Source organism: Abramis brama (genome assembly GCF_963993115.1).
Source record: "Abramis brama genome assembly, chromosome: 1".
Lineage (NCBI taxonomy): Eukaryota > Metazoa > Chordata > Actinopteri > Cypriniformes > Leuciscidae > Abramis > Abramis brama.
Window position 1 is genome coordinate 3079788 of NC_139963.1, and position 26930 is coordinate 3106717.

The following is a 26930-nucleotide window of genomic DNA, read 5'->3' on the forward strand; positions in this document are numbered from 1 at the left end:
TAGACAATCAGCCATAGTTTCATTAAAACATATATAATTATTTTAAATTTCTCTTTACATGTTTATTTAGATGCCCTTTGTGCAGCTGCAGCGGAGAGCCCAGAGAGCCCAGCCGAGGAGTGGACGAGGCTGGCGATAGTGACGACTGCTCAGCTGGAGACGGCTCATCCGGACAATCCCACAGGCAAAAAGCTCAAGAAGAGAGCACAGCTATCTGCCGAATCAGGTGCTGGGAGGATGGCGAGAAGAGGCGTGCAAATGAGCATTGGAGTGCAGCCGACAGCAGTGGCTCGTCTGAAAACACCACTGGGAGACAGGCGTGCCCTCATTACTGGGTGGCCAACACAAAGCTTAAGAAGAGAGCACAGCTATGGAAGGGCAAGGGGAAATTCACTTCCCAAAAGGCAGGCACCACATAGTCTATCCCAGTGTGTCACTGACTGTGTTGCACTTGACAAAAAACACAGTAAATAGACAATGTCAGAAGTTCATTTTTTTTCTTTTTTTTTATAAGCCTGAGGTAGTCGTGCTTCTACGGCTGCTGTCTCCTCTGTTACGGCCTCTACTGCGTCCTCATCTGGCTCCAGTGTCCAAAGGACGAGACAGAGTTAGATGACCAGCTTTGTGAGAACACCAATTGGCCCTGTCAAACAAAGCAAAGTGGATGAGGAGTTATCTAAAATGATTGCACTGGATTTTCAACCTTTTTCAATCGTCAGTGACACTGGATTTAGAAGATTCTAGAAGGCAATTGATCCATCATACATTTTACCGAACCGAAAGACTATATCAAACACTCTGATGCCACAGCTCTACAGCAGAATTAAAGAAGAGGTGAAGGTGAAAGTCAGCAATGCCTCTGCTGTGTGTCTGACGACTGATGCCTGGACGTCTCGGACAACTACAAGTTTTATGGCAGTCACTTGTCATTTTATCGATGAACATTTTACTCTTTCATCACCTCTTCTTCACTGCTGTTCATTCACTGACCGACATACTGCTGACAACCTGGCAGCCGACCTTACAAAGACATGTGAAGAGTGGGAATCTCAAACAAAGTGGTTGCTTGTGTGACTGACAATGCCAGCAACATGAAAGCAGCTTTCCGGAAAGCTGAATGGAAGCACTTGCCATGCTTTGCCCACACATTAAATCTGATTGTGAGGGAAAGCTTAAAACACATTCAAGGGACAGTGACACAAGTCAAGAGTGTTGATGAGTTTGTCTATCTATGTTTGTTCATGTTTATGCATGTTCATGGTATGAAGCAGAGGTGCTATCAGCATCTGGATGTGGTGGACCAGTACCTCTCCCTAACCCTAACCCGACCCTGACCCGACCCTAACCCTAACCCTGATCCTGACCCTAACCCTGACCCTGACCCTAACCCTGACCCTGACCCTAACCCTGACCCTGATCCTGACCCTAACCCTAACCCTGACCCTGACCCTGACCCTAACCCTGACCCTGATCCTGACCCTAACCCTAACCCTGACCCTGACCCTGACCCTGACCCTGATCCTGACCCGACCCTGACCCGACCCTAACTCTAGCTGCACATTGACCTCTGGGTCCAGATGTTGGTGACCACAGGTGCTCAATCATTATGGCTACTCTGACAAGGTGAACTCAGATCCTGGAAATGATGAGCACTGTGTCATAATCACTAGTCTAACACACACCAGTGTATGGATGTATGCAGAACACATGCAAACGTAAATGTCTACAACACACTCTTATTTCTGTTTAAGTTAGGAGTTATTGTAAAGAGTTTCATGTCATTGTGGGAGAATCTGCACCAGTGGCTGAGCCAGAAGGGTGTCCCAGTGTGGAGAAACCGCATCAGCGTTTGTTGAATTATTGTTATTCTTACCATAAATTAAATCACGTGATAGTATTTATAACTTGAATTGACAGTTAATTTATTTAGTTTGCAAATAAAGTCTTTCTCCATTCTCCTCTACCTGGCGAACTGCTGTTTAGGTGAGCGCATTTACGTTTACATTTATTAATTTAGCAGACGCTTTTATCCAGAGCGACTTACAAATGAGGAATACAACAAGCACTTTGTCTCGAGAGAAAGCAGTAAGAGAAGTGCTAGCAATACATGGTGTCAGTCACTGTCTGGAACAGTGAAAGCAAGGAGAGCACTTTCTGTGAAGATGTTTGTTGTTATTTTAACAGTCGTGAGGAGAATGCAGTTAAAGAGTTTCAGACATATTTTATTTATCTGACCTCCTCTCAGAGGGTAAAGTAATATCTGTTCTGTTGAGCACAAGGTCTTGTAATATTTTTTGTGTTTATGTCAATATTTTTGTGAGTTGATTAATAATTCCAAATTGGATCAATTCATTAATGTGTTGTTTTGTAATATTACATTTAATATAAATGTCTTTTAACATCTACATTTTGTCATTTTATTTGTAGGCCTACTTAAAAAAAAACAACAACAAAAAAAACGTTATATCTGAATACAGAAAATGTATTTCTTTTATAACAGCATATAACCTATACACTATATTATCAGAGCATATATGTTCATACATCATTTATATAGAGCATATATGTTCATACCGATACATGGCAACTGCTCAGAATCACTGTCATTTAGAAATAAGATCACATGGGTGTTTGAATCGAGATCACAATCTTTTAACAAGTAATTGTGCCGCTCTATCATATAGTAGACAAACAAAACTGAAATTTAAGTCATTATTCACTAAAAATCTTTCCCTCTGCTGCAGCATTTAAATGTCATTCTCCATTCTGCATATTTAAACAATTGCAAAAAGCAATAGCGTTTTGCAATCAGTGTTGTCCTGTGAAAAAGCAACCTGTCTTAGCACGCTGTTTTAGAATCTAAGCGCAGATGCAATTGGAAGTTTTGGCTGCAATTGTGTCTGGTCCCTCTTTATAACCACAGTAGGGCTGCTTCTACCTGATCTGCACTCAAATCCAGTCTTAAAACATATCTCTGTTCATTGGCTTTTATTATCTTGTTTTGTTCTTCTCTGCTTTCTTTTATTTGTTATCTTATAGTCTTTTATTTTGTGTTGTACAGCACTTTGGTCTGCCTTGTTGCTGTCATTAAATGGTGTAGAAAATCCTGCTGTGATCTGATTGGCTGACTGAGTCTTGATAAAGAGCACCTGTGTCCCCTTACTAATTATGTTTCAGTCTCCTCTTGTTTGAACCAAAAAGCTGTCGTTCAGACATGGCTTGGGTGGAATTGTTGTGTTGTTGACCATGTAAGTTTCCTTTTTTGATTGTTTGTTTAGTTTAAAGGATTATGTGTGTTTGATATGATATATTGAATTCTAGTAATGTTTAGTAGCTCTTCAGTGTTATACTCATTTGATTGTTAAAGCTGATTTCAGATGTATGATTTAAGATTTGCAATTATGTTTGTATTTATTAATGGTTTTGTTTATGGGTTTTAGAAACCAACAATTACCATCACTGCCATCTGTGAAATGTCTACTCCTATATGTCACCACAAATAAACTGGGAAAAGTACTTGATGACTGCATGAGTTTTAATGGACCCACCATTCCAGTAGCAACAGCCAAATCAGCCTAGAATTTCTGCTAAATTTCTACATGGTCCTTCGAGCCGGAGAGGCTACTGGAATGGAGACTGAGGATGACTGTGTGTGTTAAAAGTCCATGCCCTGACATAGACTACGTTACCCATAATGCATGTGTTCGTTTTTAGTTTTGATCGATCGCGGTTGCGCTAGGCGCTTTCACTTTGGTGTGATCCAGTGACATGAGAGCATCATTAACGGTGCAGAAAATTGCCATCCTTTGTTAATCCTGCGCTAATCTTGTGTGTATGAGTCCTGTGTGCGTCCTTAAGATGTAAGTACGGCTTTTGCATGAATGACGCGTTTATCACCGAGTTATTAGCCCAGGTGGCGAAGTTGTTATACTTGTGTTTTTTTCCCTACTGTGATACTGCTGTGGCCCGCTACAGCGCTCTACATGCGTTTCTAAAGCAGCCATCTACTGTATATACTTTAGTTATTGCTTTGCAAATAACTGCAAATATTATATTTAATTTATAGGTCGCCTGTTTTTGGCACTTTTTCACTATTTGGAGATGTATGGCATTTATGCAAGTTCATTTATAGTGTTAGAGCTCCCACTAGTGGATTTTTGGTTGTACTGCGGGTGATTTTTTTATGCATCTGTATGTAACCATAGCATACATGTTTATTAATATACATTTTATTGTATTTTCTGTTTCACTCACACACACACACACATCCACAAACACACCTAATTTGTCATATCAATACCTGTAAACCATCATCTCCATGTACCTGACACCTCCTTAATAAATTCTGAAAACTGCACCATTGGATTTGCCTATTCCTTCTGACCGAGGAAGACTCAGTTGACGAGCAATCCATAATCAGCCGCAGACGCACACGGTCTCTCACAAGTGGTCCTTCGAGCCGGATGTTTATTGGCTGAGTCAACAAGATGGCAACTCCACAAGATGAAGTTCCTCAGGAGAATAGTCCAAAGTATAGTCCCCGTCCAAGAAGGAGCAGAAAGCTTCCGGGACATCTGGCGGAGTATGAGCACGACCTACCTGATCCAGAGGAGACAGAGTCTTCAAGCAGCAGCAGTTCAGAGGAATCTGATAAGGAGAAGAAGGAGATGAAAAGATGGAAGAGAATGGAGGTAGCTTGGGGCAGTGTACTGAAGACGATGAATGAGATGCAAATCACTATGAAGGAGACCAGTGGTGCATTAACCAAGCGTGTGGAACAACTGGAGCGAGCATGCAAGTCATGCAGTCCTCTCCCTACTCAGAGTGATGCTCAACAGCAAGATAGAGCCGCTTCGCTTCCTGCTCTACTCCAAACACCACAGCCTAGCAGTGTGGGCATGGGCAGCATCCATACTACTGATCAGCTACACGTCCTGGCACCAGCAGTGAGGCAGGACATCAGAACGCCTGTGAACCTGTTAAGGCCAGTAGAACCTACTGCATCTTCACCACTGCGAAATGCAAGCCCCATTCTCCATTCAGCATCAAGGCCAGCTCCACTACCTTTAAGCCCTATTATTCAGCCTACTTCAAATATTCAGCCAGCGCCGTTGCCACCGAACCCTGTAGCTCAACCTGCACAGCAGCCAGGCGCAATGCTAGTACCTCAACATGTGCTTCAGCAACCGCTAGTGACACCACCTGTAATGCAGCCCAGGGTGAATACTGCATTTCAGCCCACAGGTCAGTCTGCACCTTGGCCTGCGCCACAGTCTGCTCCCCAGTTGAGAATCCCTGTGGCCCATCCAGCTATTCAGCCGGCACCGCTACCTGCTCCGCCCCCTAGAATGAGTCATGTCATTCAGCCTGCTCTACAACCAGTCAGTCAAGTAGCCCAATCAGTACAGTTTGGGAGGCTTGAACCACGTCAGGCTGAGCCCCTATACAGTCAGAGGTATCAACACCCGCAGCCTCCAGGCAGCTCCACCCAGGTACTCTCTGCACAATCCCACGACTTCTCTGCAGTCTCAGCGTCACTGTATCAGCCACCACCGGGGATATCAGCGCCGCAGACTTATAGCCAGCTTTATGCAGCTCCACCTCCTGATTCTGCCAGCTACCACTCTGCTGCCTATCCATCAGTCTCTGCCTATCCATCTACGGCACAAGCCGCAGTACTTCCTGCAGCAGAAGTCACCCAGCCAAACCTGATGGAGATGATCTTAGCATCTTCATATGGCATCCCGAAGCCTAGACTGGTGACATTCAAATCAGGCAGAGAGAGTGACTTTGCATTATTGAAGAAAGGACTGGACAGCCTACTTGGGCCACATGCTCATCTCACAGAGGAGTATAAATATCACATCCTGATAGATCAGTTAGAGCATCCATGTGCGTTACAAGTGGCCAGACGCTATATTCATGATCGCACTCCCTACACTAGTGCAATGAGAGCTTTGGAGCAGAGATATGGGCAACCCAGGCAATTAGTCCAGAGTGAACTGAGTGCTATACTTAACTGCTCTCCTATTAAGGCAGGTGATCCTCAAGCCTTTGAAGATTTCTCCCTGGCGGTGTCCAGCCTAGTGGGCCTCCTCAGTACTATGGATGATGTAGCAGCCAGTGAGCTCCAGTGTGGTTCACACGTAGACAGGTTACTCACTAAGCTTCCGCCTAGCTACAGAGACGGTTTCATCGAGTACTGCATCACACATGGTATCATACGCACTGGCAGCAGTTGCACCTACAATATGTACGACTTCTCCGGGTGGCTCGAGCGCAAGTCCCAAGTTCTACAGCTATCACGGCAAGCCATTCAGCCACAGCCCTCAGACAGACCACGGCCAGAGAGGGGCAACCCCAGAGCCTCTTCAGGGTCCAGGGCACAGAGTAAGTCTACATCCATCTATTATGGCTCAGATCCCGCTCAAACACAGCCAAAGATGGACACTAAGGCACACATTACTAATCCTTCTTCCTCCTCTAAGAAGAAGCAGTTTAAGCCATACTGCCCATATTGTGAAGGAACAGAGCACTATCTCAGTGGCTGTGTAGATTTTAAGAAGCTAGACCTTAAAGCTGTAGCTTCTTGGATAAAGGAAAAATCCAAATGCTGGCGCTGTGGCCGTAAACATACCCCCGAGCAGTGCACTCTTAAGAAGATGTGCAGCACCTGTGGAGAACAGCACTTATTAGTACTTCATGACCTGGCTGAAGCGAAGAGGAGGGACCCGAATATCCTAACAGTGAGCACCAGCCGAGTCTTTTTGGCTCCTATCAGTCACTCTGGCCGTGTAATGCTTAAGGTTGTGCCCATCCAGTTACACCATCAAAGGAAATCTCTGGACACATATGCTCTTCTTGATGATGGCTCAGAGAAAACCATTATACTCCCTGCTGCTGTCAAGTTGTTAGGCTTAATCCAGGAGGAGGAAACTCTGTCTCTGCGTACTATTCGTCAAGATGTGATTCATATTAAAGGAGGTTATGTCTCTTTCCAGGTGTCCCCAAAGGCCAAGCCGAAAATACGTTACAACATAACGCGTGCCTTTACCGCCCAACAGCTCAGCCTAGCTGAACAGTCATGCCCAGTGGAGCTCTTAAAGGAGAAGTATCATCACCTACAGTGAGTGCAGCTTGAAGGATTCAATCAGATACAGCCACTTGTGTTAATCGGCTCTGATAATGCTCACCTCATAACTCCTGTCCGTTCTATCCTGCGAGGCTCAGCCCAAGGACCTGTCGCCGTCTGCACCAAGCTCGGGTGGGCTATCCAGGGTCCGAGCTGCAGTATGCCCTCGCAGCAAGGGGAGGCGCACTGCCTGAACATATCATGCCTTTCTCCTGCCATTGCCCTTCAACAGGATGTACAGCGTCTGTGGCAACTAGATGCTCCCCTCCATAGACCTGGGAAGGAGGTCACACGCTCAAAGGAGGACAGAGAGGCCATAGCCATGTTAGAGGCCAAGACCATCAGAGTACCTGTGGATGGTGTAGAGCAATATGCCACCCCCCTGCTCAGGAAGAAGGACTTCCCACAGATGCATGTCTCCTCTGAAGTAGTTAAAGGCCTTCTGAGGTCCACTGAGCGTAAGCTGGCTAAGAATCCTGACCTGGCACTCACATACAACCAGGAGATCAAGAGGTTGATGGATTCTGGTTATGTTGTAAAGCTGACTCCCGAAGAGATTCATAGCTCTGTTGAATCTTGGTATGTACCACACCACATTGTACATCACAACAACAAAGCTCGGGTGGTCTTTAACTGTTCCTTTGAGTTCCAGGGGACCGTTCTTAACCACTACCTCCTGCCAGGACCTCCTCTGGGGCCTACATTGCTGGGTGTACTCCTGCGTTTCCGCCAGTATCCTGTAGCAGTGAGCGGAGACATAAAAGCTATGTTTCACCAGATCCGCCTGCTCCCTGAAGACTGCCCCCTGCTGCGGTTCTTATGGAGAGACTGTGAAACAGAGAGGCCCCCAGATGTATATGAGTGGAGAGTACTGCCTTTTGGGACAACGTGTAGCCCCTGCTGTGCTACCTTTGCCCTTCAGAGCCACGTAAGGGAGCACAGAGACACCTATAAAGACATCTACGAGACTGTCCACACAGCCTTCTACGTGGACAACTGCCTGCAGTCCCTTTTTGACCCACAAGAGGCCAAGTTGCTCATTGACAGAATGCGAGAGCTGCTTATCCAAGGTGGATTTGAGATACGACAGTGGGCTAGCAACATCCCTGAGGTGGTCGCTCATCTGCCAGGTACGGCCAGGTCAGATAGCTGTGAACTGTGGCTAAACCTTAAAAGCCTTGATCCCCAGGAGTCAACACTGGGTCTCAGCTGGCCTTGTACTACTGACGTCCTGGGATACAAGCACCACCCTGTAACCTACACAACTGTGACGCTGCGCAATGTTTACAAAGTACTGGCCAGTCAGTATGACCCATTGGGTTATATCTGCCCCTACACTACAAGAGCAAAGCTCATTGTGCAGGCCCTGTGGAGCACAGAGAGAGGATGGGATGAGCCCATAGAAGGAAACCTGCTTCAGTCCTGGCTCGAATGGGAAAAGGAATTGTCTTATCTCCAATATATCACCATCCCTCGATGTTACGCTCCTCCTCACAACAGCAACAGTGCGACATATGAGGCCCACATCTTCTGTGACGCCTCAGAGAAGGCGTATGGAGCTGTGGCCTATCTCAGAGTCATAGAGCAGCAGGCTCACATCTCCACCTCCTTCATCATGGCACGCTCCAGAGTAGCACCCCGCAAGCAGGTGTCGATACCCCGACTGGAGCTGTGTGCTGCGCTCACTGGAGCCCAACTGGCCAAGGTACTCCAAACTGAGCTCTCACTACCCCTTCACTCAGTTTACCTGTGGACAGATTCCACTACAGTGCTTCAGTGGATCCAGTCCAGCTCCTGCAGGTACAAAGTTTTTGTGGGGACTCGGATCTGTGAGATACAGGAGCTGACCTCTCCGGAACAGTGGGGGTATGTGAACTCTGATGATAATCCAGCCGATGACATCACAAGAGGGAAACCACTGTCAGAGCTCACGATCTCCAGCCGATGGTCACAGGGCCCACACTTTCTCACACAGACTCCTGACACCTGGCCGAAGCCCCCGACAGAGTTCCCAGAATGTGGCAGTGAAGAACTCAGAAAGACCGCCTTCTGTGGCCTTACAAATGTATCACCAAATCTGCCAGATCCAGCACAGTACACATCTTTAGATGATTTGATTCTGGCTACTCACCAATCCCTGCAGGGGGCGGCTACCACCCCCTACACTGTAAGTGAGCGCCGGGAGGCAGAGACCCAGCTTCCCAGAGGAGGTCCAAGCCCTACAAGCAGGTAACCCTGTTCGCACGAGCAGTCGTCTCAGCGCCCTTTCCCCTGAGTATGACAGCCTCAGTGGACTAGTCAAAGTGGGAGGCCGCCTGCGTCAAGCTACAGATGTAGACCCTGACAGCATCCACCCAGTTGTGTTATCACCTGATCACCCTCTGACTCAGCTCATCATAAAGCACTATGATGTTCAGCTGTTTCACCCTGGTGCAGAGAGACTCTATGCAGAGTTACGCCGCACCTACTGGATTCTCAGAGGTCGCCAGGCCATTAAGAAACATCAGTATCGGTGTGTGGACTGCAGGAGATGGCGCGCCTCACCCTCCACACCAAAGATGGCTGACCTTCCCTCATCTCGGCTGAGACTCTACAAACCGCCTTTCTGGTCTACAGGCGTAGACTGTTTCGGACCATACCTGATTAAGATTGGGCGTAGGAGAGAGAAACGCTGGGGAATCATCTATAAATGCCTCACCACTAGATGCGTCCACTTAGATCTCATCCCTAGCCTGGATACTGACTCTTTCTTAATGTCATTACGCAGGTTTATTGCACGCCGGGGGAAGCCGTATGAGCTGTGGTCCGACCGGGGCACCAATTTCAGGGGCGGCCATAAAGAACTACAGAGCGCCTTTGAGAGCATGGCACCAAAGTTGCAGCAGCAACTGGCTAAGCAGACTATCAACTTCCACTTCAACCCACCATACTCTCCTCATTTCGGGGGAGCCTGGGAGAGGGAGATCAGATCTGTTAAGTCAGCCCTGCAAGGCGTCCTGAAAGACCAAGTTGTGGCAGAGGAAGTGCTCCTAACAGCTCTCATAGAAGTTGAAGGGCTCCTTAATTCTAAACCACTAGGATATGCCTCCTCTGACGTGGCTGACCCGGACCCCATCACGCCAAACCTGCTGCTAATGGAGCGGCGCGACGCTGCATTACCACAGGCAGTATACGGCCCTCATGATGCCCTTTCCAATAGAAGATGGAAACACAGTCAGGTGATCAGTGATCATTTCTGGAAACGCTTTGTCCAGAACTACCTCCCAGGGCTTCAGCTAAGACATAAATGGAGGAAATCCACTGATAATGCTACTGTGGGACAAATTGTGATGATCATTGACTCCAACCTTCCCAGAGGACTTTGGCCTGTTGGGACCATCACCAAGGTTTTCCCAGGGACAGATGGTGTTGTTAGAGCTGTTGAGGTGAAGGTTAAAGACAGTATCTACATTCGCCCGGTAACTAAACTGGTGGAGCTCCCTGAAATGCCTGAGGATTCAAGCGGCACTTCTTCAAACTAGTTGACTTTTGAATGAGTGTATTTGCCAGGCAAATACAGGGGCGGCTGTTAAAAGTCCATGCCCTGACATAGACTACGTTACCCATAATGCATGTGTTCGTTTGTAGTTTTGATCGATCGCGGTTGCGCTAGGCGCTTTCACTTTGGTGTGATCCAGTGACAAGAGAGCATCATTAACGGTGCAGAAAAATGCCATCCTTTGTTAATCCTGCGCTAATCTTGTGTGTATGAGTCCTGTGTGCGTCCTTAAGATGTAAGTACGGCTTTTGCATGAATGACGCGTTTATCACCGAGTTATTAGCCCAGGTGGCGAAGTTGTTATACTCGTGTTTTTTTCCCTACTGTGATACTGCTGTGGCCCGCTACAGCGCTCTACATGCGTTTCTAAAGCAGCCATCTACTGTATATACTTTAGTTATTGCTTTGCAAATAACTGCAAATATTATATTTAATTTATAGGTCGCCTGTTTTCGGCACTTTTTCACTATTTGGAGATGTATGGCATTTATGCAAGTTCATTTATAGTGTTAGAGCTCCCACTAGTGGATTTTTGGTTGTACTGCGGGTGATTTTTTTTATGCATCTGTATGTAACCATAGCATACATGTTTATTAATATACATTTTATTGTATTTTCTGTTTCACACACACACACACACACACACACACACACACACACACACACACATCCACAAACACACCTAATTTGTCATATCAATACCTGTAAACCATCATCTCCATGTACCTGACACCTCCTTAATAAATTCTGAAAACTGCACCATTGGATTTGCCTATTCCTTCTGACCGAGGAAGACTCAGTTGACGAGCAATCCATAATCAGCCGCAGACGCACACGGTCTCTCACAGTGTGAAACCTAAACGTTCATCAAGGATTGTAAAACCTCCAAGATGGCACTGTTGGAAACTCAGAATCGAAGACCAGGAGACTTTGGGATCACGTTCAAGAAGTTATTCTTTATTGAGGACTTCGCGTTGACGTGGCTGCAGTTCTTCCAAAGTCTGACTAAGTGGACGTTCTCATACAGTTTATATACATTTAGGGGCAGATACCAAAACTTTGTGATGAGACGGGTTTAGGAACCTGTTCGAGACTGAGAGTGCTGCCCATCCTAATCCACTCAGCATATCTATTCAAATGCTGAGACCCGAGTACAGGACTGGCAGGACTCTCTTGCTAAAACACAAGCTCCAAGAGCCATTAAGAGTTTCAGTAAAACAGGACTGACCAGAGTCTTTTGCTAGAAAACTCTGATAATAATAATAATAATTTATACCTAACCTTAACATGCTAAATTCAATGTAAACCTAAATTAAACATTTTAATACATTTGTAATACAACCTTCTTGAACGTGATCCCAAAGTCTCCTGGTCTTCGATTCTGAGTTTATAATATGTGATATGTTAGATCATGCTAGCAGTATGCATCTGGAAACTTACTTAATGGGTGACTTCAATATAGATTGGAATTCTTCTGACTGTCCTAGGAAAATCAAATTAATGAGCACAGCAACAGCATGTGGATTATCACAGGTAATTAATAAACCGACTAGAATATGTATAAAAAGGGATGGCACTCGACCAGCTTCCTGTATCGACCACATGTTTATAAATAGACTACAAGTTTGCTCAAATTGCTTATCGGTGCCAGTTGGTTTTAGTGACCACAATCTTATTGCAATTGTAAGGAAAACAAAAGTTCCTAAATCGGGTCCAAAAGTAATAATGAAAAGGTCATTTAGAAGATTCAATCATTTACAATATGAAGGTGATGTCAGAAACACAAATTGGTCAGAGGTAATTCTACAAAAGGATCCAGAGAAGGCATTTCAGCTTTTTGATCAAACTTTAATGACAATTGATTGCTGATCGATTGCTCCTGTCTGCCTCTCTGCCTGCTGTGAGTTTGTTTGCTTCGGTGCTGTAAGCTCCGGCTTAGCCTCATATTTATTTGTTTTGAACCATCATTTACTACAATTTGTAGTTGTTTATACTAAATACAGCTTACCCAACATCTCAGATTGACATTGCTAGCTTCCGTTACTACTAGCACAACACGCTAATTCGCTACTGCTAGCCTGTTAACGCGCCACCCGCACGCTCAGCTGTTTTATTTATTTATTTTTCTCTCGCGCGCTCGCGCCTTTGAGTTAATAAAAGCTCAGGTAAGTAATAATCAGTCAACAAACATGGTGAGTAATGTCTTGTCCTGTTATTGTCACCTGCACTTCATGCCACATGTTTAGCATAGGCTTCTCTGTTGGCCATGTAGGATTTATATGTGATAAATGCAAGGAGTCAGTTAGGCTGACAGAGAAGATTTCAGAACTAGAAACACGCATCCAAACCTTAATTGAGGATAGTAAGAGTGCTAGAGCTTTAGATACTATTTTGGATGTGCCTAGCATAGTGAACTCTTTACATGATTCGGTTCCAGCTGAAGTAGTGCCTGTGCAGCCGGGCAAATGGGTGACAGTGAGGGATCGCTCTAGTCGCGGATCAAAAAACCACTCTTCCGTTCCGATTACCACAACAAATCGATTTGCCCCGCTCAGTGAAACACCCACTGAGAATTCTGTTGATTGTGCCCTAGTTATTGGTGATTCGATCACACGGAACGTGAAAATAGAGACACCAGCGAACATAGTCACATGTTTGCCGGGAGCCAGAGCGCCTGACATCAAAGCAAATTTAAAAGTGCTGGCTAATGCTAATCGTAAATTCTCTAAGATCATTATTCACGTCGGCACTAATGATGTTCGACTCCGCCAGTTGGAGATCACTAAAATTAACGTTAAAGAGGTGTGTGAACTTGCAAGTATGATGTCAGGCACTGTAATCTGCTCTGGCCCCCTTCCTGTTCGCAGGAGTGATGAGATAGTTAGTAGATTGTGTTCACTGAATCGCTGGCTGTCTGAGTGGTGTCCGCAACATAATATAGAATTCATAGACAATTGGAAAAGTTTTTGGGGCAAACCTGACCTGTTGAAAAGAGATGGTATTCATCCCTCCTGGGATGGTGCTGCTCTTCTCTCTAGTAATATGGCTCATAGTCTTAGAGCTCAAACATGACATATTGGGCACCAGGTCAGGAAGCAGACAGACTGGCTAAACCGACCGTCTGCTAGCGGCCCACGTCACCCAGGTCAGATAAATCCCATCACATAGAGCCTCTTTCACCTAGCTATCATCATATAGAGACTGTGTCTGTTCCCCGAATTTGGAAATCCAAAAAATGTTTAAACCTATCTAAGGTTAAAAATTTAATTGATGTTCAACAAATAAAAAACAGCTATAATACAGATGAGCAAATGCTAAAGCTTGGGTTGCTGAATATTCGATCGCTTACTTCAAAAGCACTCATTGTTAATGATATGATTTCAGATAATAACCTAGATGTGCTGTGTTTGACAGAAACCTGGCTAAAACCAAACGATTACATTACTTTAAATGAATCAACCCCGCAAGATTACTGTTATAAACATGAACCTCGTCTGAAACGCAAAGGGGGTGGTGTTGCTGTAATTTATAGTAATATTTTCAAAACCACTAAGAAATCAAGTTTCGAATATAATTCTTTTGAAGTGTTAGTGCTTAATGTAAAAATATATAGTATAAATGATAAATCACGTTTGAGATTTGTGCTGGCTACTGTATACAGGCCACCAGGGCACCATACAGACTTTATCAAAGAATTTGCGGACTTTCTATCAGAGTTAGTATTGGCTGCAGATAAAGTACTAATTGTTGGTGATTTTAATATACACATCGATAATGAAAAAGATGCATTGGGTTTGGCATTTAAAGACATTGTAAACTCAATTGGAGTTAGACAACACGTGTCAGGACCCACTCACCGTCGTAATCATACTCTAGATCTAATATTATCACATGGAATAGATGTTGATGCCGTTGAAATTCTGCAGCAGAGCGATGACATCTCAGATCATTATCTAGTCTCATGTAAATTACATTTAGCCAAGGCTGCAAAGCCGACTCCGTGTTACAAATATGTTAGACCTATCACTTCTGCTACTAAAGATTGCTTTATTAATAATCTTCCTGATCAGTTTCATCATTTTAGCATCCCGGATAGCTTAGAAGAACTAGATATTACAACAGAAACTTTTAACTCTCTCTTTTCCAGCACTTTAGACACAGTTGCTCCTTTGCGCTTAAAGAAGATTAAAGAAAATAATCCAACGCCGTGGTACAACGAGCACGCTCAGGCCCTTAAGAGAGCAGCCAGAAAAATGGAGCGCAACTGGAAGAAAACAAAACTAGAGGTATTTCGCATTTCATGGAAAGAGAGCTCGATTGCTTACAGAGAGGCTTTAAAAGCTGCTAGATCTGCTTATTTTTCAAACCTATTAGAAGAAAATAAACATAATCCTAGGTATTTATTTGAAACAGTGGCTAAACTAACGAAAAAGAAAGCTTCAAGCACCGAAGGTTCCAAGCAGCACAGCAGTAATGACTTTATGAACTTCTTCACTTATAAGATTGATAATATCAGGGATAAAATTATAACTATGCAACCGTCTACTACAGTATCGCATCAGGCAGTGCATTGTAGTCTCCCTGAGGAAAAATTTGATTCATTCGTTGCTATAGGAGAGGAAGAATTTACTAAACTCGTTAAATCATCTAAATCTACAACATGTATGTTAGACCCTATACCGACTAAGCTACTGAAAGAGATGCTTCCAGAGGTCATAGATCCTCTTCTTAATATCATTAATTCGTCTTTGTCTCTAGGATACGTACCAAAAAACTTTAAGCTGGCTATGATTAAACCGCTTGTTAAAAAAATGCAACTTGATCCTTCAGAATTAGTCAATTACAGGCCGATCTCGAATCTACCTTTTCTGTCAAAAATACTAGAAAAGGCAGTATCTTCACAACTATGTTCCTTTCTAGAAAGAAATGATATCTGCGAGGATTTCCAGTCCAGATTTAGACCGTACCATAGTACCGAGACTGCTCTCGTTAGAGTCACAAATGATTTGCTCTTATCATCCGATCGTGGTTGTCTCTCTATTAGTGTTACTCGATCTTAGTGCTGCGTTTGACACCATTGACCACAACATTCTTTTAAATAGACTAGAAAACTATGTTGGCATTAGTGGAATTGCACTAGCATGGTTTAAATCATACTTATCTGACCGTTATCAGTTTGTAGCAGTAAATGAAGAGATGTCTCATCAATCACAAGTCCAGTATGGCGTACCACAAGGCTCAGTACTAGGACCGCTGCTGTTCACTCTGTACATGCTACCATTAGGAGATATCATTAGGAAACATGGAATTAGCTTCCACTGTTATGCCGACGATACTCAGCTCTATATTTCTTCAAAACCTAACGAAACTTACCAATTCACTAAATTAACAGAATGCATAGCTGATATAAAAAATTGGATGACTCGTAATTTCCTACTTCTAAATTCTGAAAAAACAGAGATTCTAATTATTGGACAAAAAACTTCCTCACGTAATAACCTAGAATACTGTCTAACACTTGATGGCTGCTCTGTTAAGTCTTCGTCGTCGGTTAGGAACCTGGGTGTGCTCTTTGATACCAATCTTTCATTTGAAAGTCACGTGTCTAGTATCTGTAAAACCGCATTTTTCCATCTTAAAAATATATCTAAATTACGCCATATGCTCTCATTGACAAATGCGGAACAATTAGTTCATGCGTTCATGACATCAAGGCTAGATTATTGTAATGCTCTACTGGGTGGTTGCCCTGCACGTTTAATAAACAAACTACAGCTAGTTCAAAACGCAGCAGCTCGAGTTCTTACCAGAACCAGGAAGTATGACCATATTAGCCCGGTTCTGTCAAAACTGCACTGGCTCCCTATTAAACATCGCATCAATTTTAAAATATTGCTGATCACTTACAAAGCACTAAATGGTTTAGCTCCGCAGTACTTGAGCGAGCTCTTAACGCATTATACTCCTTCACGTCTATTGCGATCTCAACATTCTGGCCAGTTGATAATACCTAGAATATCAAAATCAACTGCTGGCGGTAGATCCTTTTCCTATTTAGCACCAAAACTTTGGAACAGCCTTCCTACCATTGTCCGGGAAGCAGACACACTCTGTCAGTTTAAATCTAGATTAAAGACACATCTCTTTGACATAGCGTTCACATAATACATTATAGACTTCTATAATTCAATATTAGGCTGCATAGATTAGGTCAGCTGGAACCGGGAACACTTCCCATAAATCCTGATGTACTCGTTACATCATGAGAAGAATGGCATCTACGCTAATTTGAGTGTCTTTGTTTATCCCAAGGTTTTCCCGCAGCCTGCCGGATCCAGGCCGTTTCCAGATCTGATGAAGGACCTTCGCCTGGACCCGATGTCAATGCAGTGCTGAAGTGCCAACTAGTCTCTCCCTATGGAGGATCCCTTTCCCACTCTACAGATAAAGCGTCGTCGGGAAAACTCAATTTGCGTATCTACCCCGAATTAATAAAATAAAATAAAATTCTGAATCAAAACTGTAAGGAAACACCAGTAATTTGTTTAGGCTTGGTTTTTAGGGAATTCCAAACCTGCACACATCAACGCACATAACTATAGAACCCGTTCTTAATGCGCATCTGAACGCCATCAGCGTTTCTCACAGGTTCACGTTTAAAGTCTATGTAGAGAGAATGGTGTCGTCTTGGCGGCCCTAATTTATAAACAAATGATCGTTGCGACGGAAGCGAATCAATCAAAACTAACTTTAGCTGGAAAATAACTTTATTAAAGAACCGCTATAAAGCCAAAACATTCTTACGTTAAATTATACATTTAGCTCTGTGAAGCTGCTTTGAGACAATCTACATTGTTAAAAGCGCTATATAAATAAAGATGACTTGACTTGACTTGACAATTGTAGAAAACCATGCACCAATAAAAAAGTTTACAGTTCGAAATGTCAACACCCCGTGGTTGGATCAAGAATTAAAAGATCTTATGAAAGAGAGAAATCTCGCTAAACAAGCAGCAATCATTTCTAAATTCAAATCGGACTGGCAAATATATTGTAAACTTAGAAATTTTGTAACTAAGGTAAATAAGAAGAAAAAGAAATTGTACTATACTAAGAAAATTATAGAAATAAAACATGATAGTAAACAATTATGGAATACACTGAATAATATATTATGTGGAAATAATAAATCAACTCCAGCTTATTTAGAATATGAAGGTGAATTAAATTAAATCACGTGATAGTAATTATAACTTGAATTGACAGTTAATTTATTTAGTTTGCTTAATGATTATTTCATAAATAAAATAAATAAACTTAAAAATACTACACAGCCATACAAGACGGATTTATCAAATACACTGATAAATAAGATGATGGAAAGTAGATCATGTAGCTTTAAATTTAAGAGTGTCAGTGGTTCCAAAGTGGAATTACTTCTGATGAATTGTAAAAACAAACCACCTGGTGTTGACTACCTTGAACATAAGTTGCTTAAGCCAATAGTTGCAATCATTGCTCCTATTATTGCTCATATAATTAATTTGTGTTTAATGGATAATATATGTTTGCAAGCATGGAAAATATGTAAAGTTGTGCCAATACCTAAAAATAAGAAACTGCCTTTCTCTGGGTCAAACAGTAGACCAATAAGTTTATTACCAATTCTCGGTAAAATAATGGAAAGAATTATTTTATGAAAAATGATTTAATTACAACTTTTCAGCATGCATATAGAGGAAAACACTCAACAGCCACTGCCCTGACTCAGATGGTGGATGACTGGTTCAAGGATATGGAGGAGAGGAAAATAATAGGTGTTGTAATGCTTGATTTCACTGAAGCATTTAATATAATTGACCATGACTTACTGTAAAAAAACTGGAATATTATGGTTTTTCACGACCCGCATTATTATGGATGAAAAGTTATTTGTCAGACAGAAGACAATTAGTTTACTTTAATGGAAGCTTTTCACAGGTAAGGGTTGTGGAACATGGCGTGCCTCAAGGAAGTTGTCTTGGGCCGCTCCTCTACACAATCTTTACCAATGACCTTCCATCTGTTTTAGATAAGGCAAGCATTTCAATGTTTGCTGATGATTCCACTATATATTTAGCAGGAACTGATATTGGTGATTTAAATACAAAACTACAAAGAGAGCTACAGTTAGTGGTGGACTGGAGTAACAAACTGATTCTCAATGCATCTAAAACTACCTGTTTAGTGGTTGGAACTCCTTTTTCTTTACTTTCCAAACCGAAACTTGAACTCAGCATAGAGCAAAATTCTGTTGAGCAAAGAGAAGAAGCTAAACTTTTGGGAGTGATGATTGATAATAGATTGTGTTGGGACAGACATGTTCAGAAACTGTTAACTAAAATGGGCAACACTTTGTCTGTTATTAAAAGGTGTGCAAAACATTTTACACCACAGATCGTTAAACAAGTACTTCATGCTTTGTTTTTTTCACACCTTGATTACTGCTCTGTGGTTTGGTCCAATACTTCATCAACTAATATAAAAAAACTACAGGTGATTCAGAATAAAGCTGCACGTGTGGCTCTCTCATGTGGGTTTAGATCAAATGTTGACAAAATGCATGAAAGCCTCTCATGGTTTAAAGTTAAAAATAGATTGGTGTATTCACTAATGGTATTTTTACATAATGTTATAACAAACAAAACACCTTTTACTTTATATACAAAACTATCCTTTAGTACTGATACACATCATTATCCGACGAGGCATGCAGTAGGAGGTAGTTTTATTTTACCTATAGTGAAAACCAAATCAATTCAACGTTCAGTCAGGTACAGAGCGATGTGTGAATGGAACTCTCTCCCAAATACTATCAAACAACAAAACACTCTGTATGGTTTCAAAACATCACTTAAGAAATGTACGTTACAGACGTTACAGAGCACAGCTGAGGTGGCAGGGGAGATTGAGATGACCAAATCCCACCTGAACAAAACAAGTGAAGATCTTCAGCAGTGGGTCACAGATGTTCAATTGTGGGCAGCATCAAGTAATTTTGTTACTAAATCTAAAGAAATCATGTCATGTGTGCAAGGGTGTAGGAATGAGTTTGATATTGAGGGGGACTCATTTTATTCAACAATCGTTGTTTTTATTGGGTGGGACCACATTAACTGCCACTAGGGATCATGTCCCCCCTTCCCCACCCGCTCCTACGCCCTTCCATTTGTGAAATTTGAATGTTATAACTTTTTGAATATTATGTTTGTACGCTTATCGTTTTGTTTGCAAACAGCTCCGAGTACCATCAGTTCACATGATCCACAGGGGCTGCAGCGTCTAATGGAAGGCTTGGTCCTTAAAATCCACCAAAAGAAAATGGAGTTGTACAGAGAGACAGGTTTGTGATTGAGGTTTTTTTTTTTTTTTCATTTTGTAGGATCCTACACATTCTTGTGAAAGTAATCTATGAATCTGAATGGAAATGTCATAATGTGTGTACTTTATTAAAATTATATTTTTCTGTGTTCATGTGTTACCTCCTTGTAGACAGCAACAAAGACAGGCGACGCAAGCGATCTGCCATTGCTAAAGAGAAGAGCAAACTAGAAGAGGCCATAACATCATACAATGCTCTGGTCTCAAATGCAGAGGCTGTGGATCCAGCAGACACCCTTTTAGCACAAGACTTTTCAATATGGCCTTGGGAAACGGGTAGAGATTGGAACAGGAAATATTATTGTCAACGCAGTATTTAAGTTGTCTTTGTCTTCACTTACCACAATAGTGCACAATTAGATTCCATGTAGTTTAGTTTTATGTTACATTTATTTATAAAGAGAGAATCAGACTGAGTCCTTGGTCTCTTTTACAGCTGAGCCTTGTGGACAGAATATGTAAAATATAATTACAAGAAACATTATTAAGAATAACAATTACAGCACATTCAACAGAAAATGGTTAAAGTGTAACTCTCGCCAAAATTTAACCTATGGTGTTTTTTTTTAATGTATTCGAGTCAACCTTTTCATTAATAGCATAATTTGGATGTAAAAGCCACGTTTAAGATTTATTGTAGTTTCATTGTTCGGTCAAATGGCCGTTTGAATTGAAGTGATAGAGTCATTGCTATGATGGCATGAAAATTGCTATTCCTAAAACCCTAAAAAGGCTCAACATAACATGAAACTTTTTTCAGAGTATCACCAGGGGCTCTAGACATGAAATCGAACATTGAGAACATTGTGTTGAAAAAGCTTACAAAAATGCAAGGTTTTGTAAAAATTATTTTTGCAGTTCATGATTCTGGTGTCTGCCATTTTGCCAGTCAAAAAGTGTTGATCTCTGATTGCAAAGTAACAGGGAGGAGAGTAAACATGAAAAAGCTCCTAAAGCTTAGTTCCATATAAATGCATGGGTAATTTGTTGTTTTGTCGTTAGTGAAAAACAATATTGACCTTGTAGTTCCTAATATGGAGTCTGTTCATTCGCATTCGGAGATCGACACTTTTGGACTGTCAACATAGAGGCGGCTGGAAAGAAAAACAGCTACGTTGAGTTGTTCAAAACATTTCTTTTTAGTAAACTCTGTGTACACAAACAATGTTCTCAATGCTTTAGTTCATGTGTAGAGCCCCTGGTGATACTTAGAGAAAAGTTTAATGTTGTTTTAGGAATAGCAGTTTTGATGCCATCATAGCAATGCCCCTATCACTTCAATTCAAACGGCCATTTGACCGAACAATGAGACTACAATAAATCTTAAACGTGGCTTTTACATCCTAATTATGCTATTAATGAAACGGTTGACTCGAATACATTTAAAAAAAACATCATAGGTTAAATTTCGGCGAGAGTTTATGCTCTAATGTGGCATGGATTTAAAATGCCCTAAAGGAACCAAAGCATCAATCTTGAGTTCTCTCTGTAAATCACTCCTAGTGTGAGGGGCATGGTAGACAATAGTTTTTCTTAAATAACTCGTTTTATTTGCTTTTTTTATTATTGAGAATATAGTGATCCTAGTTTTTTTTAAATTCAAATGTGCTGACAAAGTTTGTAACAGAACTAGTTCAACACAACCACAAACAATTACATAGCAACCTGGAGATAATTAAACAACTTCACAAAATAACTTCAAATGCTTTTTAGAGTGATACATCACTTTTGTGACATAAGCATTTAAAATGCTAAATGGCTTGGGACAAATGACTTGTAGTGCATCTGTTTACCACTATTACCGTATTTTACGGACTATTAGTCACAGTTTTTTTACTCGTCTGGCTGGTCTATTCTATATTGGCACTCGGGAAAACACTCATTTTAACTACTTTGTAAATATCAATGAACATATTTAAACATCTAAGTTGTAAGCAGACGAGCATAAAATTATAACCATGCCTTTGGTGACCAGTAAAGTGTTTATTTAAAGGGCCTTGAAATATAAGTGCGACTTATACTCCGGTGCGACTTATAGTCCGGAAAATACGGTATGTAGTTTTATATCACATTGCAAGGCCTTTTACTGTCGGTCAATCTTTTTTGTCTTTTTTGCTATTACCAGTATTTGTCTTTACAGGATCCACTGTGCCCTTGAGACAAAAGAAGATTGTGTTTGACAAGATAATGCTGTTGTCTCGTTTAAAAGAAGAAAAGACTATTCTCATTAAAGAGATGAAACAACACTGGCAGTTCCTGGCTGGTGTCTCCAAGACATTAGGTGATGATATAAAGTTGGTCAGAGGTGACTTGAAAGAAGGGAGTAAGTATTCATTACTGTTTCTGAGATACTGTATAATATGACAGGTTTGTGGAGTAAACACTAACAGGTCTTTCTTTTTCATGCCATTTGGTCTAAAAAAATATATATAATATATGCATATAATTACTTGTTAAGTAAGATATATGTAGCCATATTCAATGGATGAGCTAATGACTGGTATTAATGCTGATACATTAACCTAGCAAAGATCATCAGGACAGAAATATGGACATTGTATGTTTCTGTAAAAAGCTGCAGTAGGATACATTTGCCCCTAACCAATCTTAAAACGTTTTAAGTCTGTCCTACTAACATGTCTGTGGAGGCATACGAGGGACTGTGCTGCATTATGTTGGCAAGATTGAGTGACGTACAACATCAAATGAGTGAGGTGAAGTCAAAATATAGGTGGGTGCTTATCTGTGGGTTAAATTTGTAATTGTGCATAGGTGTTTTGTATTGTATGCACATGGACTTGCAGGTAGGTATATGTACCAGTACATGTATATTGCATGTTCGGTCCCTGTCTTGTACTGTACCTTGTAAAATAGCTTAATCTTTCTTTGTAGACATACTTTTGGTATTGCATTGTGTGAAAGTTACAAAGTAAAATATTTTGTTACTAAAAAAAAAAAAAAAAATGATGGTGTCATTTCATGAGCTCAACAGGACTGAGAAAGTGAGGATGCAAGATATTGATCATTTCAATTAACCTGTGTTCACTTTATCACAGTCAGATTGTGGTGGATCCAAGTGTTCTCTCAATTGATGAGGAAGAGTGAGGAATTTCCTTACCTCCATGATGACAGTGATTCATCCGATGAAGACTGAGTGAGGATAAATAATGTACTAGATCACTAACCATAAAACTCTGCAAGCTTCTCCTAATGCTCAGGTACTTTCCTACTAGCTCCTGGCTGACAAAAGTTGTGATTAACAATACTCAGCAGTCAGTACTTTTTTTATTTCCTAAGGAGTCTATTAGAGCTTCTGCCTGTTCATTGTATATGCCATTTGCACTACATTCGACTTGGACAATTACGCCCAGTGTTAATTTACTACTAAGGTAGTTGCCTTGCCACTTTATTCACCAACTTCTTCTACCTCTCTGTTTGATTGTGCTGCAATAATTGTACATATACCTACACCTTTACTGTGTTGCCCTCTCATCCTGTATCTTATCTGTATTTCTTTCTTTTTCTATCCCTCCGTGCAATTAATGTGTAATTTTGTGTAATTTCATGTGTAACTTGTTTGTCATCTTGCTCTCTAAAAGCTCACCTGGTTAAATAAAGGTTAAATAAATAAATAAAAAGAAGTAGGGGTGTAAGGGTTTGAGATGTTCACAGTATGATAACCGTTAGAGAAAGATCACGGTATTACGGTCTCACAGTATTAGTAAAAATATAATTGGTTGCACACTTTGGCATAAGATAGTGAAGCACACTCCCGCTGGGCTCTGGAGTAGTGAAAACGTCTCAGGGCAGTTTCACACCTAAAAGTCCGGACCAACATTTGTGTTTAAGTACATTTTATACATTTGACATTATACATTCGTTTTTTTGGTTTCACAGTAATTTTTCTAGCACACTAAAGAACTTTCCATGACATACCTACAGTGTGTCGTCACCACGTACATGTGTTTTGTAATCCCTTTGATTGGTGAGTAGACAGGCGTTCGTCTGACGGCGTGTTGTCATTTTGGCATGTAGTATTCTCCGTATGAATGAAAATGAATTAACAAATGAATTATCAAATCCTGATTGCGTTATTATGGTATTACTACCAGCACCAACTACAAGCGCAGTACCAACTATAAGCACAGCAGAGGTAGGTAATTACTTGAGTAAAAGTACTTTTCTGAGTAACTCTGAGTTCAAGAGTTTTGGGAAGTCCCTAATTAAGACCAAAATGATCATGTAAAGGGAGTTCATATCTTACCAAAAAATATGATTGATATTTTCTTTACTTTTCCTATTTGTTTCATAGGTCACTGTTAAAATATCAACTCCCTTTACATGATCATTTTGGTCTTAATTAGGGACTTCCCAAAACTTGTGAACTCAGAGTTACTCAGAAAAGTACTTTACTCAAGTAATTACCCACCTCTGAAGCGCAGTACTTGTACATTAGAAATGTAGGTTATAATTTACTTTTAAAGTTTTCGTCTGACCAAATTGAAATTAAAAATCTACCGGTAATCTCCTCTCCCCATGTACTTCCACAACTCATTTTTGCTTGTTCTAGCCAGCGACAGTATGATCTAGAAGATTTTTTTCCAGATTTTTCTTTTCTATGGTACGTATTTGCCTAACTTCCTGTAATTGTTCCAAAAGTCCAAACCATCCAAAAAGAGTTTTCACACTGCAAACGAACCTAACCATGGTTCAGTTTGGTCCAAGACCACCTATTTTGATTGGACCAAAATGTAGTATTTTGATCTGGACCGTGGTGCGAGGCACCTTTCACACCTGAAATATTGTTTCGGAACAAAATGAAAAGTGAGAAAGTCCGGACCAAATGAGGTGTGTGAAAACGCCCTAAGTTTTGAGTTTTTTGGTTGCCTGAAGTTTATATGATTCTGTGTAAATGTAATTGACTCTCTCAAGAGAACTGATATTTACAATGGGAATTTACAAGGTTAATTCTTTTTCCAATTCAGGAATGCACCTGATATTAAATTAATACAATATCTTGAATGACAAATGCCACGGTATGATAACAGTCTGTTTTAATACCGTGGTATATCGTGAAACCTTGAAACCGTTACATCCCTACTCAGGAGGTACAATCAGGTCCAAGTCCTTGTCTACAAAAAGGCTATAGCAGAGTATTCACAGATTAGTTTGTCCCAATGTGTTTGCTGCACAAATCAAGCCAATGTCAGCAGGCTTTCATTGTCAGAGTAAGCAGATATAAGAATTATTGTGTATAAAAAACATGTTACAACCCAAAAGCACTAATTTCAGAACTGATGACTGCAATACACTCAAAACATTTGGGACAGTTGACTGTTACAGTAGTATCACCTTTCCTTTTAATAACACTTATTAAGAATTTGGGCAGTGAAGACACCAGTTGTTTCAGTTTAGCAAGCATCATTTTTTTCCATTCATCCATGATGTCCTCAGCTACACAACTGTACGGGCCTTAATTGCCTTACTGTGCGTTTCAGAATGAGCCACACATTCTCAATCGGAGACAGGTCAGGATTGCGGGCAGGCCATGCTAGCACCTGCACACTCTGCTTATACAACATTGCGCTTGTGAGCAGCCGTGGCCTGTGGATCTTAATATGCCAGGGAGGGTTCATGTTATGCTCGGGACTGGTGCAAAATGAACTGTGCACAACGCAACAAACCCAGTGTGCGATACCATTCGGATTCGTTCCAGTCTCGAGCATAACATGAATCCGCCCCACCAAATTAAGATCCACCGGCCGCGGCTGCTTGTGAGACATCTGTGAGGGCACCGATAATGCAGAAATATATGTACACATTTTGGAGCAACAAAAACTGCCATTCAGACATCTTTTCCAGGGGCGTCCTTGCATTTTCCAGCAGGACAATGACAAACCACAGTCTGCTTGGATTAAAAACTCACCAGAGGACATGTATAATAGAATGGGGAAAAGTGCTCTTGCTAAACTGAACCAACTGGCATCTTTACTTCCCAAAAGCTTATTAAATGTTATTAAAAGAAAAGGTGATGTTACATAAAACAGTGGTAAACAGTCGCAAATATTTTGACTGTGTTGCGGTCATCAGATTTAAAATTAGTGTATATTTTCTAAAATAAATGAAATACTCAAAGACATGTAATTTGTTAATAATGTGTTTTCAGTATAGTACAGAGTGAACTGAATTTTCCAAGGATTTTATTTATTTATTTTTTTTTTTTTGCATTTTCAATACTGTCAACTTTTTCAGAATCAGGTTGTACTTTTTATAATGCAATCCTTGGTTATGTTTTCTTTCTCGGTTGATACAAATCTTTGTAGTAGAATAATAAAACAAAAGTAGCAGAATACATCTATATAATGCTAAAGAAATATGAATATGTACAAATTACTGTGGTAAGAATGCACTGAATTAAAAATTGTATACACAGTGCTATTGGATTTTATGGCTTTTATACACAAATGGCACTGTACAGATTTAGCAGCACTGAAATAGTTTATAGCAGCTGTGAAAATGACATTGAATATGCAGTGAGATGTTGGAGTTAGCACCAGAGAAGCAGGGTTATCCAGAGAAGCAGGGTAATACAGTGTACTGTACAGTCAGTTGAGTTATTTGTTAGTCTTATGGCTTGTGGGTTTGTGGGTTTCTTAGCCTACTGGTGTGTTCATTGATGCTCAGGTACTATTTTAAAGAATAGGTTGTTTGTTTTTGGATGTTCTATTTTTTAAATGTATATTTATTTTGCTTAAGGAACCCATTTTAAATAAAGTGCATGTTTGTATCACCCTGTCTAAGGTAAAACTATAGCTAGAACCAACTGTAATCAATTTGCCA

General features: G+C 41.1%; 1 protein-coding gene and 1 long non-coding RNA gene across 2 annotated transcripts in view; one reads left to right on the top strand and one right to left on the bottom strand.

Annotated features, from left to right (window-relative positions):
* The window catches only part of LOC311091447, a 101958-nt gene extending 101762 nt beyond the window's left edge, over nt 1–196 (top strand). Inside the window, exon 3 of the long non-coding RNA XR_014608096.1 lies at nt 71–196. This is a non-coding gene — a long non-coding RNA (uncharacterized lncRNA). The remainder of the gene's footprint in view (nt 1–70) is intronic.
* The window catches only part of LOC311090940 (uncharacterized protein), an 846260-nt gene that overhangs the window by 428449 nt on the left and 390881 nt on the right, over nt 1–26930 (bottom strand). The gene's annotated exons all lie outside the window — the stretch shown is intronic.